Genomic DNA, 14,341 nt, shown 5'->3' with positions numbered 1-14,341 from the left:
TAATATCCTCCATGTGATGCATGTACATGTCTTGGGACACTATGATTATTCGATTTCTTTAGAACCAGTCTTCTGTGTTCCAAAAACCTGGTGTCCAGAGAGCGAATAGTTCTCCCGACGTATTGAGACCCACACCTGCATGTGCTTTTTAAATTCTAAAGCTACAGTGCCCAATTAATCGGGGTAAAAATATTCCCTGAGTGTTTTCTTCGTATGTAGAGGCGTCACTCACCTCTTATGCACCCGGGGGTGGTATTTCATGTGACCGCCGGTCAGCTGACCGACAGTCACATGACCTCCTCCACCAGCCCGACGGGTCACTGTCCCGATGGTCGGCATGCCGACCAACAGGGACTATTTCCACTCGTGGGTGTCCACGACACCCATAGAGTGGGAATAGAACCCGTGGCGACCGCAGGTCGCCACAGAGCCCGCAAGGGGCTTGCTGCACTCGCCCCTCCCAGTCGGGATCCCGCCGGTCAGCCGTACTACACCCGCACCCTGTGCGGCCTCGGGTGCAAAGGGGGTATCTTCATGGGAGGGGGCGTGTCTTCATGGGAGGGGGCATGGCTAAGTGCCCCGTCCCCCGTTTTTGTCACTCCGGGGGTCCAGTAGTTGTGGCCTGCCCCCAGAGACTAACGTGTCTGCAGTGCCAGCTCTTATACAGTGACAGGAGCCGGGTTGCTGCACGTAATGTCATAGTGCAGCACCCAGCTCCTGTCACTGAGCAAGAGCCGGCAATTTGGTGTCACTCCTCGGCGGGTGACACCCAGGTGCGGCCCGCACCCCCCGCACTCCCCTTGTGACGCCACTGGGTTAGATATATACCCTTACATAGAGAACACACTACAGCCATGAATTCAGGGACCATTTTTATGCTTCCTGTACCCTCTGTGAGCTCTTAGAAATGAAGGGCATACTGAGGATAATAGGAATAATATATTTGCAGTTTATAACTCAGCATTCTGCTATATATTTGATGTGGCGATAAGTGCAGTGTGCTTGCCTTCCTTACGTTTTGCTAAAGTCTACAATGTGTAACAAAGATTAAAGGCAGCTCTAGATTGTGATGTTTTTATTTTTGTTCAGACATTTTTGCACCGAATCCTCAAATGAAAGAAAACAGCTGCCTCTCCTAATGAGTATGCAAAATAAATTCCAAAATAGCAGGCAGGCAATTAGACAGTTTAATTCAATTAGATGAAAGCCTTTGTAAGGTGGAACAAACAAAATACTAACTTTCTCTTCCAGCCACGTATGATGACAATAAACTACAGAAGAACCAACACAATAATAGTTATCCATGTGAATCCCAGTTGACTATTGTTAATTCAGCAATTAGGTCTCAGTTTGTTGTTCGGAATATCTTCTGCCTTGGCAGACTTATATTGCCTGTTTAAAAACTTAGTGGAGTTAGTAAAAGTATGACGCAACGCAAGCAGCCAAGCAGAACTCGAATTTTGTGCAATCTGACGAATGAAAGCAAATGTATTGTTATTAACTAGTAGGTGCTACACAGAAAGAGTAATACTGTAGGCCCTACACACTGGGCGATATGAGTGAAAGATATGAACGATCTCGTTCTTTAATGAACAAGATACCGTTCATATCTTTCAGTGTGGAGGCACCAGCGAAGAACGATGCATGGCCCCGCGCTCGTTTGTCGCTGGTGCCCCGTCGCTTGTGCATGCAGACCAATATGGACAATCTCGTCCATATTTCCATATTTGCCTGCACTGCTATGGAGCCGGGAGATGGGGGAGTGAAGAAACTTCACTCGGGCAGCTCGGCGGCGGATCGTGCAATGTGTGGGGTCCATATGTAAGAGGGACACAAAGATCCCCCAGCACACTGCCAGTGAAAAACATGAAATAAAACCGTGCAGTAACTTCCATTTTTTCATAACATGGAGGAGCCTTATTTGCACATTACTGTACTTACTGGACTTTCTGGCATGTCACTGGAACGTGGGCTGGTTGATGAATGTGATGATGCAATTCCGTAATCCTGATCCCTCCTCTCGCTACACAGTACCAAGGTTATCATCACTGTGAAGTGTGGACAGGTCGTCAATGACGCAATTTAGCATGAATCGCGCCATCGGCCACCCGGGTTGCCCTCTGTCTCTCAGTAAGTCAGTGAGTGTGGGTGCCGGCCAGCTCTTGGAGTCTTACTCTTCTGGTTGACTGGGGGAACCACCCAATATTTGGGTGTCTCCCATCTGTTCCGGGAGAGTATGAAAGTATGAGTTACATACATTTATAAATATAAGTTAAGTCCCTTACCACTTTGCGGCAGTTCTGCTTCTGGAAATCCCTACATTGGGTCATACTGTATATTTTTCCTATGTTGGGTCTTATTTTTAAGTTCTCAACCAACTTACTATGTAGATGCCACAATCAATGTCAAAATATCCATTGAAGACAATGTATGGACTCAAGATTCTCAAGACTGCAGCTCATCAAGTCATTAGGAACTAATGTATACTTACCTACGTCCTAGTAAACTGGGTGGGACGGGGAGCATAATATCGCAAATGATGGGTCTATGGGGGTAATTCTGAGTTGATCGCAGCAGCAAGTTTGTTAGCAATTGGGCAAAACCATGTGCACTGCAGGGGGGGCAGATATAACATGTGCAGAGAGAGTTAGATTTGGGTGGGTTATTTTGTTTCTGTGCAGGGTAAATACTGGCTGCTTTATTTATACACTGCAAATTAGATGCAGATTGAACACACCCCACCCAAATCTAACTCTCTCTGCACATGTTAAATCTGCCTCCCCTGCAGTGCACATGGTTTTGCCCAACTGCTAAAAAATTTCCTGCTGCGATCAACTTGGAATTACCCCCTATGAGAGGTACTGGACTAATATGGTGTAATTACTATGAGATTATTATTATTATGAGATACCCATCATTTGATGGAGCCCCATCTCCATAGACCCATAAATGGGGTGAGCACAATAACAAGAAGCGCCCAGCACTACCACCATCAATGGTTAGCTACAGTACATCTCCCCTCTGGGCTTCTTCAAGAGGGGAGAAATAAGTCAGCAAGTATGTACTAGTGACATTATTAAAACACTTCATTATCAGCATTCTTGATGCTCAGACAATTCTCCCTAGTGACTTTCTGTCTCAATCGTGCAAACGTAAATATAAACCAGAGACAATGGCCTGCGCTGCAACAAATCTGCCTCATTTATGATGAAAAAACAGAGAGCAATTTTGGGCATTTGCAACATTTGGCCACCAAACCTATATTTTAGCATTGGCCTGCTTCTAGTGGCTCTCGGGGTGTTGAGCTAACCGTCAGATGAGTACGATGTCAAAGCCCCTAATCCACAATCGACTGTGAGTGTGACCGACCGGTCAGGATGCCCCCCGCCTCACCTGACTGCTTCCACAGGCTGCCTCGCCTGGTACTTTGAAGGGCAACCCATTAAAGTGGTGATGCAGGGGGGTATCCTGTAAGGGCTCTTTTCTTTTTATCCTTGCATGCCTTATCTCCGTGTATTTTTTGTTTGCACATTGTATCTCAAAAAGTAGTGTGCCCAACATGACTGCCTCATCTGTGTTGCTTTAAAAATGCATGGTTCTGTTAAACTTGCAAGGTTCTCATCTAGCTTTTTTTCTCCAATTATGGGACTTCAGTTCCAGGCATCACCTATACTGCCCAATGTGTTCCAATGTAGTGCACCTAAAATGGCTGCCTCACCAGGATCCTGTGTAGCTAGTATGAATAATCCTGCAACCGATGACCCAAAATGGCTGCCGCACCTTTGTATTATTGCCATAGTTCTATTCTGCTTCTCAAGCAAATCCTAACCTCCCTAATACATTCATAGTTTCTGTAATGTTTTAAAAATGTAAACTTGTGTACCATGTTCTTACTACCTTTTAAGTGCCCTGAGTCCTATGGGAAAATGCATTAAAATAAATAGCATAATAATAATTATTATTATTATTACTGCACCTGCTTTTCATTGCAACTTGTCTGGCCTGGGGTGGAATTATACATTGCAAGTTTATGGAAAAGGCAGAGCTGAGGGCTCCTTCTAAGCATGCACTGCTGGTACACGCATATCCCCAGCTCACAAGAGGAACCCACTTTACTTTTTTTTCCCTTAAAGGAGCAAAGAACTTAGGAAGAGTGAGCAGGTGCAAGGGGTGCTGCCATTATAGGGACAGGCATTGTGGTCCCCGTAATGACAGCACACTTGCACCTACTATAGTTCCACCACTGGTTTTGAGTATAGCTTGCCCCAACTCCTGGATCATCATGGAGATGGGACACATGATGTCATCTGCCCACCGTGCCGCTACCTATGAGTGCCCAGAAAGGTTAGAGAGCAGACAGTCAGACCATCAGCAGGGTCCCAGCACCTGCGCAAGTGATCTGGCATGTGCCAGGACCAGTGCATGCGCACCAAGAGCGCCAGTCTGCACATGCGCAAACCCCCGGCTTCTACGGACTGGCACCAGCAGCTGGGATAACATGGCACCTGCAGAGACCCAGATAACATGGCACCTGCAGCAGGAAGAACCCTGGTGGATCGATGGTGCCATCGGATCGAGGAGTTGGGGGAATGGGGCTGCTAATGTATGGGGGGCCTTATGTCTATTTATTTTTTTGATTACCAGTTATTTATATAGCGCACACATATTCCGCAGCGCTTTACAGACAGAGTACTTGGCCATTCACATCAGTCCCTGTCCCAGTGAAGCTTACACTCTATATTCCCTATCACATGTACTGTACGTGCACACACATTCATGCTAGTGTTAATTTTGTAAGTATCCAATTAACCTACTAGTGTTAATTTTTGGATTGTGGGAGGAAACTGGAGTACCCAGAGGAAACTCAAGCATGGGGAGAATATACAAACTCCACACAGTTAGGGCTGTGGTAGGAATTGAACCAATGACCTCAGTACTGTGAGGCAGTAATGCTAACCATTATACCATATATATATATATATATATATATATATATATATATATATATATATATATATACACTGCTCAAAAAAATAAAGGGAACACTAAAATAACACATCCTAGATCTGAATGAATGAAATATTCTTATTAAATACTTTGTTATTTACATAGTTGAATGTGCAGACAACAAAATCACACAAAAATTATCAATGGAAATCAAATTTATTAACCCATGGAGGTCTAGATTTGGAGTCACACTCAAAATTAAAGTGGAAAAACACACTACAGGCTGATCCAACTTTGATGTAATGTCCTTAAAACAAGTCAAAATGAGGCTCAGTAGTGTGTGTGGCCTCCACGTGCCTGTATGACCTCCCTACAATGCCTGGGCATGCTCCTGATGAGGTTGCAGATGGTCTCCTGAGGGATCTCCTCCCAGACCTGGACTAAAGCATCCGCCAACTCCTGGACAGTCTGTGGTGCAACGTGGCGTTGGTGGATGGAGCGAGACATGATGTCCCAGATGTGCTCAATTGGATTCAGGTCTGGGGAACAGGCGGGCCAGTCCATAGCATCAATGCCTTCATCTTGCAGGAACTGCTGACACACTCCAGCCACATGAGGTCTAGCATTGTCTTGCATTAGGAGGAACCCAGGGCCAACCGCACCAGCATATGGTCTCACAAGGGGTCTGAGGATCTCATCTCGGTACCTAATGGCAGTCAGGCTACCTCTGGCGACCATGGAGGGCTGTGCAGCCCCACAAAGAAATGCCACCCCACACCATTACTGACCCACTGCCAAACCGGTCATGCTGGAGGATGTTGCAGGCAGCAGAACGTTCTCCTTGGCGTCTCCAGACTCTGTCATGTCTGTCACATGTGCTCAGTGAGAACCTACTTTCATCTGTGAAGAGCACAGGGCGCCAGTGGCGAATTTGCCAATCTTGATGTTCTCTGGAAAATGCCAAACGTCCTGCACGGTGTTGGGCTGTAAGCACAACCCCCACCTGTGGACGTCGGGCCCTCATACCACCCTCATGGAGTCTGTTTCTGATCGTTTGAGTAGACACATGCACATTTGTGGCTTGCTGGAGGTCATTTTGCAGGGCTCTGGTAGTGCTCCTCCTATTCCTCCTTGCACAAAGGCGGAGGTAGCGGTCCTGCTGCTGGGTTGTTGCCCTCCTACGGCCTCCTCCACGTCTCCTGATGTACTGGCATGTCTCCTGGTAGCGCCTCCATACTCTGGACAAAACGCTGACAGACACAGCAAACCTTCTTGCCACAGCTCGCATTGATGTGCCATCCTGGATGAGCTGCACTACCTGAGCCACTTGTGTGGGTTGTAGGGAGGTCATACAGGCACGTGGAGGCCACACACACTACTGAGCCTCATTTTGACTTGTTTTAAGGACATTACATCAAAGTTGGATCAGCCTGTAGTGTGTTTTTCCACTTTAATTTTGAGTGTGACTCCAAATTCAGACCTCCATGGGTTAATAAATTTGATTTCCATTGATAATTTTTGTGTGATTTTGTTGTCAGCACATTCAACTATGTAAAGAACAAAGTATTTAATAAGAGTATTTCATTCATTCAGATCTAGGATGTGTTATTTTAGTGTTCCCTTTATTTTTTGGAGCAGTGTATATATATATATATATATATATATATATATATATATAAGCAGAAGCAATGTGCGGCGGCACTCAGAGAAATAAACCAGTCAAGCAGAGTAGTTTACAACGTTTCGGAGCTTTAATTTCCCTCCGTCATCAGGAGGGAAATTAAAGCTCCGAAACGTTGTAAACTACTCTGCTTGACTGGTTTATTTCTCTGAGTGCCGCCGCACATTGCTTCTATTATTTGGACCTGCTGAGGTACCTAGGAAGGCACCGGGACATTTGTTTATTCACTGGGAGTGCTGCCCGAACGACGCCTATATATATATATATATATATTGGAAAAGCGAATAAGATCGGAGCGACCACAGGTGGTAAATATTCTTAGTGACTACGTATTTTCTCAAAAAACAATACGGGGTTTATTGTAAGGAACGTTTAAGACAAATGTAAATGAAAGGGACAACATAAAGTGCTTTAAAAACCGTAAAAAAAAACAACAAAAAAACCAAATGGCACATAAAAGGCAAGTAAAAAATAGTGCTAAAATTCATGCACTGCAAAATTGAGACTATTTAAAAACAGCTAGAACTTAAAATATGTAAAAGATGCATATAAAAAATTCATATAAAAAAAGCAGCTTAACTGAGGATTCAATAGTAGCAGGATTCAGCCAACGCGTTTCGTCTGGTCTGACTTCATCAAGGGGTAGTGGACAGAGTGGGACACATCATCTATATATACCCCTATGGGTAAGGAAGTGATTGATTACCTCACTTCCTGTAATTAATTTGCATTAGAGAACAGGATATAAAAAAACACATTTTGACTAGAACTAATAAGGGAGACTGTGAATATAGTAAAGCGCTCTGTTTGCGCTTAGAAAATATGCAGGGAGTCCTTGTAAAGCTCTAATTTCTTTAAAGGGAGTTCATTTCCGGTACGCGATGCTGTTCGCGTCATTTCCGCCCCACTTCCGGTGTCCGGGAATTCCTTTTGCGCATGCGCCGGCTGATGTGAAGAGAGATGCGGCGGCCATCTTAGTGAAGTCCGTGCTGTGAGACAGTCCCATGTAGTGGAAGCGGGTGCCGGCGGCCATGTTTACATTGACAATACTTATTCAAATGGATTGGTAATAGTTACTTCATTGTCTCCAAACCAGAAGGACACATAAAAAAGAAATACAAAAACAGAATCAGTGCTCATAGACACTGCTTAGGAATCCTATATGATCCACATTATTTACACAAATTGCTCATATTACTGAAGAATGAGTACTACATATAATTATATTATGAGCTGCATTAGGTAAATATATGTGCAGTATGAAGTACCAAGCATTATCTTCTGGTATCCATAGGGGAATGACACCCTGCAGGATGGTGCAATATATAGCATCAGGAGATTCACCTTAGAGGACAGGTATTGAATAAATGATTCATATACTTGGAAGATTATTACATACAGTATTATTACATATATGGCAATCAGTATCGTATTAGTAGTTTATACATAGGTTGATACCGTCATATGCGAAATAATTATTGTTAAGATTGAATAAATTGTTAGATTGAATATGGAAGTAATGCGCCCTTGATCCAGTTATTCTTACAGCACCCGGTCTTCTTGGGAAGTTACCTAACCCAGTACTGGCCGGGCCAACATTGCTTGGCTTCCAAGATCGGACGAATTTGGGCATATCCAGTGTGGTATGGCTGTAAATTAGGATCTGGGCAGCATTGATAAAAGAAATGTCCAGAGGTTGGGGAGCCACTGTACGGCATTCCAACATGAACCTTGATAGGAAAGGAAAAGCAGGTGGACGATTTTAATAAATAAGTACTGAGAATATCAGGCTTACGTTCATAAAAAGGGAGCTATTTCATAGCCTTCATTGAGTCCGTCTGGGTGGAGTGATTTCATTTCGTGTATCCAGAACATCTCTCTCCTTGATAGAAGGTTGGAGAGGTCCCCCCCTCTTTCTCCGAGTGTCACTAGTTCTTTACCCTTGAACGTGAGTTCCTCCGGGTTGGAGCCGTGGTGTTGCAGGAAGTGTCTGGATACGGCATGTGTTTGGACCTTGTTCTTAATATTTCTTATGTGCTCCTGTATGCGGAGTTTTCAGTGGCCTCTTTGTCTTGCCAATATACTTCATCTTACAGGGACATTCCAGGAGATATATTACTGAGGATACATTACAGTTGATAAAGTGCTTAATCTTGTACTCCTTGGTTTCACCTGTGTTCTTGAAAGTCTTTCTGTTTGGATTCACGTACTTACAGATGTTGCAATGACCACATTTGAAACATCCCACACACTTCGGTAGTATACCTTTTGATGTTTCATGGTTTCTTAACATGCTTGGTGCGAGGAGGTCCTTCAAATTCTGGGATTTCCTAAATACCACGTGAGGTTCAGTTGGTAAGTAGTCTTTAAGAATGGGGTCCATTAGCAGTATATTCCAGTGTGATTTTAGTGCTTGTTTAATCAGGTTGTCATGTTTACTGTAGGTAGTGATGAATCTTACGGTATCTTTATTGTTCTCCTTGGATTTGTATTCCAGAAGTTTGTTTCTCTCCAAGGTCTTTGCTTTATTATTAGCTGTAGCTAAAATATGTTCAGGGTATCCCTTTTCTTTGAATCTCTCCGTGTAGACGGACAATTGGGCATCACGATCCTCCACTTTTTTGCAGTTCCGTGCAATCCTAGTAAACTGTGAGAGGGGAATGTTGTTCTTCCATCGTTTAAGATGGTTACTCCGATAATGGACATAGCTGTTTGTATCCACGTTTTTAATGAAATTCCTTGTTATGATCTCTTTCCCTTGGTGAGTCAGTATCAGATCTAGGAACTCTATTTGTTCTGTACTATTATTGGATGTAAACTTCAGATTCATGGTATTGTCAGATATATAAATAAGGAAGTCTTTAAAAGAAGGTTCGTCGCCATCCCATATGATTAAAATATCATCTATATACCTTTTGTAAAATATGATATTTGGCTTAAAAGGATGGTTAGTAGAAATATATTCATTTTCCCAGTGACCCATAAAAAGATTAGCAAAACTTGGCGCGAATATAGTGCCCATCGCTGTCCCACAGGTCTGGAGGTAAAATCGATCCAGAAATTTAAAATAATTGTGTTTCAAGATAAAATTCATAATTTCACAGATAAAAGTCTGGTGGTCATCCGTGATGAGATGATCCTTATCCATAAAAAAGTTGCATGCCGGAATACCCTTCTCATGTTCGATGCACGTGTAGAGAGACTGTACATCTATCGTGACCCATCTATACGTGTCTTTCCATCCTTGTGATTCCATTAGGTTAAGAACTGAGGTGGTATCTTTAAGATACGCAGGTAGGTCCTTGACATACTTTCTGAGAAAGATATCCACGTACTCCGACAGGTGGGATGTTAGGGAGTCAATTCCTGCCACAATGGGCCTCCCAGGTGGGTTGATCATTGATTTGTGTATTTTTGGGAGGAAGTAGAAGATGGGGGTGACGGGGTTGGTGTTCAGGAGGTACTGGTATTCCTCCTTAGACAATGTCTAATTTCTGAGGCCTTTAAGGAGGATAGCTCTTAGTTCCTCCACAAAAGGTTCCTTTGGATCCGCTGTTAGTAGTTTATAAGAGGACCAGTCCCCTAGAAGTCTCTCTGCTTCCGCAATATATGCCATGCGGTCCATGATCACCAGCCCCCCCCCCTCTTTATCAGCCGGTTTTAGGATGATGTCCTTATTGTCCTGTATTTGTTTGATCGCTTGTCTTTCTATGTTTGTTAAATTGTTTTCCTTAATGGTTTGGATCTCTGCCTCATTCTTCAGTAATATGAGCAATTTGTGTAAATAATGTGGATCATATAGGATTCCTAAGCAGTGTCTATAAGCACTGATTCCGTTTTTGTATTTCTTTTTTATGTGTCCTTCCGGTTTGGAGACAATGAAGTAACTATTACCAATCCATTTGAATAAATATTGTCAATGTAAACATGGCCGCCGGCACCCGCTTCCACTACATGGGACTGTCTCACAGCACGGACTTCACTAAGATGGCCGCCGCATCAATCTTCACATCAGCCGGCGCATGCGCAGAAGGAATTCCCGGACACCGGAAGTGGGGCGGAAATGACGCGAACAGCATCGCGTACCGGAAATGAACTCCCTTTAAAGAAATTAGAGCTTTACAAGGACTCCCTGCATATTTTCTAAGCGCAAACAGAGCGCTTTTCTATATTCACAGTCTCCCTTCTTATTAGTTCTAGTCAAAATGTGTTTTTTTATATCCTGTTCTCTAATGCAAATTAATTACAGAAAGTGAGGTAATCAATCACTTCCTTACCCATAGGGGTATATATAGATGATGTGTCCCACTCTGTCCACTACCCCTTGATGAAGTCAGACCAGACGAAACGCGTTGGGTGAATCCTGCCACTATTGAATCCTCAGTTAAGCTGCTTTTTTTATATGATTTTTTTATATGCATCTTTTACATATTTTAAGTTCTAGCTGTTTTTAAATAGTCTCAATTTTGCAGTGCATGAATTTTAGCACTATTTTTTACTTGCCTTTTATGTGCCATTTGGTTTTTTTGTTGTTTTTTTTTTTTTACGGTTTTTAAAGCACTTGTTTTTATGTTGTCCCTTTCATTTACATTTGTCTTAAACGTTCCTTACAATAAACCCTGTATTGTTTTTTGAAAAAATACGTAGTCACTAAGAATATTTACCACCTGTGGTCGCTCCGATCTTATTCGCTTTTCCAATATTAATTTATCCCGCACACGTACAAGTGCAGGCTTCACTTAAGATCTAGCAGACGCCCCATACACAAAAAAAAGGGGAGTGGCATATAGTGACTAGAGGTTTTTTGGGGTAACCTATAACTGACATACTGTGAAAAAAATTTCTCTACTGCATTTTTTGGCGCTGTTAGTTCACCCTATACACATATATATATATATATATATATACACTTTTTTTTTAAATAATATGCAATTGCACACACATACACACAGAAACCCCCCTTACTAAATCCTGCGTTTGCCCCTGACATCGATCTGAATGTGAATGTTAAAATTGCACAATTATCAACAATTTAATGATTCATTTTGAGTGCTGCTGATCTCCTCATCTTCAGAGTAACATCAGATATCCAGGCTGACCTATCATTGTGTTTATTGCGAGAGGGTTATCCTGGAAAATGACATTCCACAAGGTCTATTTCTGACAGTAATTCAGTGACATCTGCATAATGGCTCCTGGGCAATTAACGGTGCCTGAAGTGACAAATCACTCTACCAACATCAAAGACAAAAATACATTTAATAGTGGGTACATACTTTACTGAGACAGTCATTACATTAATAAATACACTTTAATTGTTCAGGTAAAATAATTACGGGAGCTGCAATTAGAATACACATGCCACAATTACGGCAGTAAAACACATAGGAAATATTTTGCGAGGCAGCTGCCATAACAAAGATAAGGAAATGGTACTATGTAGTACTTGGATGCTATATGAAAGGATGTAAGATAAATATGTGTGCCATTGTCGGACTGAAAATAGTTGTTGGAGTGCAGCGATCAGGTCAGAATTGCACATGCGCTGGCGCCGCAGTGCACCGGCACATGGCTGACAGCCGACGGCTGTCGTTGCCTAGTGATCACCTCTGCCTGATTGACAGGCAGAGGCAGTTGCTGGGCGGGAAGGGGTGGCACAGCGGCATCTGCTCGCCGTTTTGTGGCCGCGGTCCGGCCAACGCAGCCACACGCAGCCGCTGCAACCCGGTCAGCGACGAGTAATTCACAGGCAGCCGCAGGAGCTGCGCTGGCTGGGAGTTACTCTTCAAGTACAAAAGCATTGCCGATGTGTGATGCCTTTGTACTTGTGCGGAAGGGGGGGGACCGGCCTGACATGCGGTGCGGACTAGCCCTGTGCTGGGCTTCCCCCGCATGTCAGTGTAAGAGATCGTAGATGTGCTAAATTTAGCACAGCTACGATCAGGTCGGAATGACCCCTTATGTCCTGCTGCCAGTCCACCTGCCCCCTCCGGCATCAACAATCCCCTCTCCCTAGCTACAGCGCAGGTGGAACAAAAGCTGCTGCGGCCACCAGCACAGATGTGTATGAAAGCGGCGCAGCGGAAGGCTTTCATAGCCCTCCCGGCACCGCATACTCTCTGAGCCCCGGAGCTTCCTCTGCGTGTGATGTCACAGAAGTGCCTCCCTGCCACAGCCGCACCCAGATCCCCAGAGGTCCTGACTCCGCAACACAGCACCTGGCCTGCCAGCCTGGAAGCCCTGAGATGGCTAATGTAACGGATAGAGTGGGTGATATCGCGGAGGGTAATGTCTGGACGCTGACACTGACACTACACAGCACTCTCACCTTTTACATTGATTCAGCCAGTCAGTCAGTTCTGCCAGCCAGTCACTATTGTTAGCACCGGTGTCCCAATGCGCCGCATTACAGGGAAGTATACGCACTAAATAAATAACTTCTCCCAGCAACCCTTAGCGCTGAAGCATTCAGGCGCTAAGGGCTGCTGGGAGCTGTAGTTTATTGAGTGTATTTTCTTCCCTGTAATGCGGTGCGTTGGGACACAAGTGCTAACAATAGTGATTGGCTACTGTGCGAGTCTCTGGGAAAGCCACTGCCAAAGGGAGGACAGCAGCCTAGCTGCTTCCAGGAGGAGAAGCAGGAAAAGCATTACCCGCACCTTCCCCACTCACAGTACCTCCGGGCCCCATCCGCGGCACCCACACACACACCCTCCACCACCCACGGTGGCTCCGGAACCCCTTCCCCCACCCGCAGCACCCCTGTACCCACCCCACCCGCGGCACCCACGCACCTGCAGTGGCTCCGGACCCCCACCCGTGGCACCCGCCCCATCCGCACTTCCTCCACAATCACCCCTGCCCCACCCAAGGCCCCCCGGCTCCCCTCCCCCATCCGCGGCTCCCCCGCACCTGCCACTCCCCCAACCACAGCACCTACTAGGTGATTCATCAGGCCCTACGTGCGCTGTTCATGCCGTTGCAAGGGGCTATGACCCCTTAACCATCGCACGCCCTTTGTCCGTACAATATTTAACCACTCACACAATTATGATTGGAGGTAATACTCCATATAATACAACTATTGCACGCCACAAGAGCGTGCAAGGGTTAAGGGGGCATAGCACCTCATGACGGTGTGAAGAGCGCCCGTAGGGCGCTATGAATCACCTAGTTCATAATATTGATGCCACACTGTTAGAATGTCAACATTAGGGTTAGGCTGCAGGCTGGAGAATAAGGGTTAGGTTGTGGGGGACAGGGGTTAAGGTTAGGTTGTGCGCAAGAGGTTGTGGGGGGAGGTTAGGGTTAGGCTGTGGGGAGGAGGTTAGGGTTAGGCTACGGATTAGAGGGTTAGGGTTAGGCTGCAAAGGGGGGTTAGAGTTAGGCACTAGAGGGAGGGATTGGGATTAGGAATATGGGGTACATTTACTAAGCAGTGATAAGAGCGGAGAAGTCAGCCAGTGGAGAAGTTGCCCATGGCAACCAATCAGCACTGAAGTAACATCTATAATTTGTATATTATAAAATGATACAGAGCTGCTGATTGGTTGATGGGGAAATTTCTCCACTGGCTCACTTCTCGCTCTTATCACTGCTTAGTAAATGTTCCCCTATGGGAGAAATACTCAGAAGAATGCTGGAGGATCAGAGGTCTGAGACAGAAGTGATGGTCACATAATTGCCAGGACTGGGACGATGTCACTGGAGCCA

The 14,341-nt window shown here is 44.8% G+C and overlaps 1 protein-coding gene and 1 pseudogene across 1 annotated transcript in view; one reads left to right on the top strand and one right to left on the bottom strand.

The window, feature by feature from the left end:
* Positions 1-14,341, top strand: part of ADAMTS12 (ADAM metallopeptidase with thrombospondin type 1 motif 12) — a 1,230,701-nt gene that overhangs the window by 565,596 nt on the left and 650,764 nt on the right. The window lies entirely within an intron of this gene.
* LOC134950933 (5S ribosomal RNA) lies at positions 8,168-8,285 on the bottom strand (annotated as a pseudogene).

Source organism: Pseudophryne corroboree, chromosome 1 (assembly GCF_028390025.1).
Source record: "Pseudophryne corroboree isolate aPseCor3 chromosome 1, aPseCor3.hap2, whole genome shotgun sequence".
NCBI classification, from domain to species: domain Eukaryota; kingdom Metazoa; phylum Chordata; class Amphibia; order Anura; family Myobatrachidae; genus Pseudophryne; species Pseudophryne corroboree.
The sequence above is the reverse complement of the archived record's forward strand: the minus strand, read 5'-3'. Positions and strand labels throughout refer to the sequence as shown.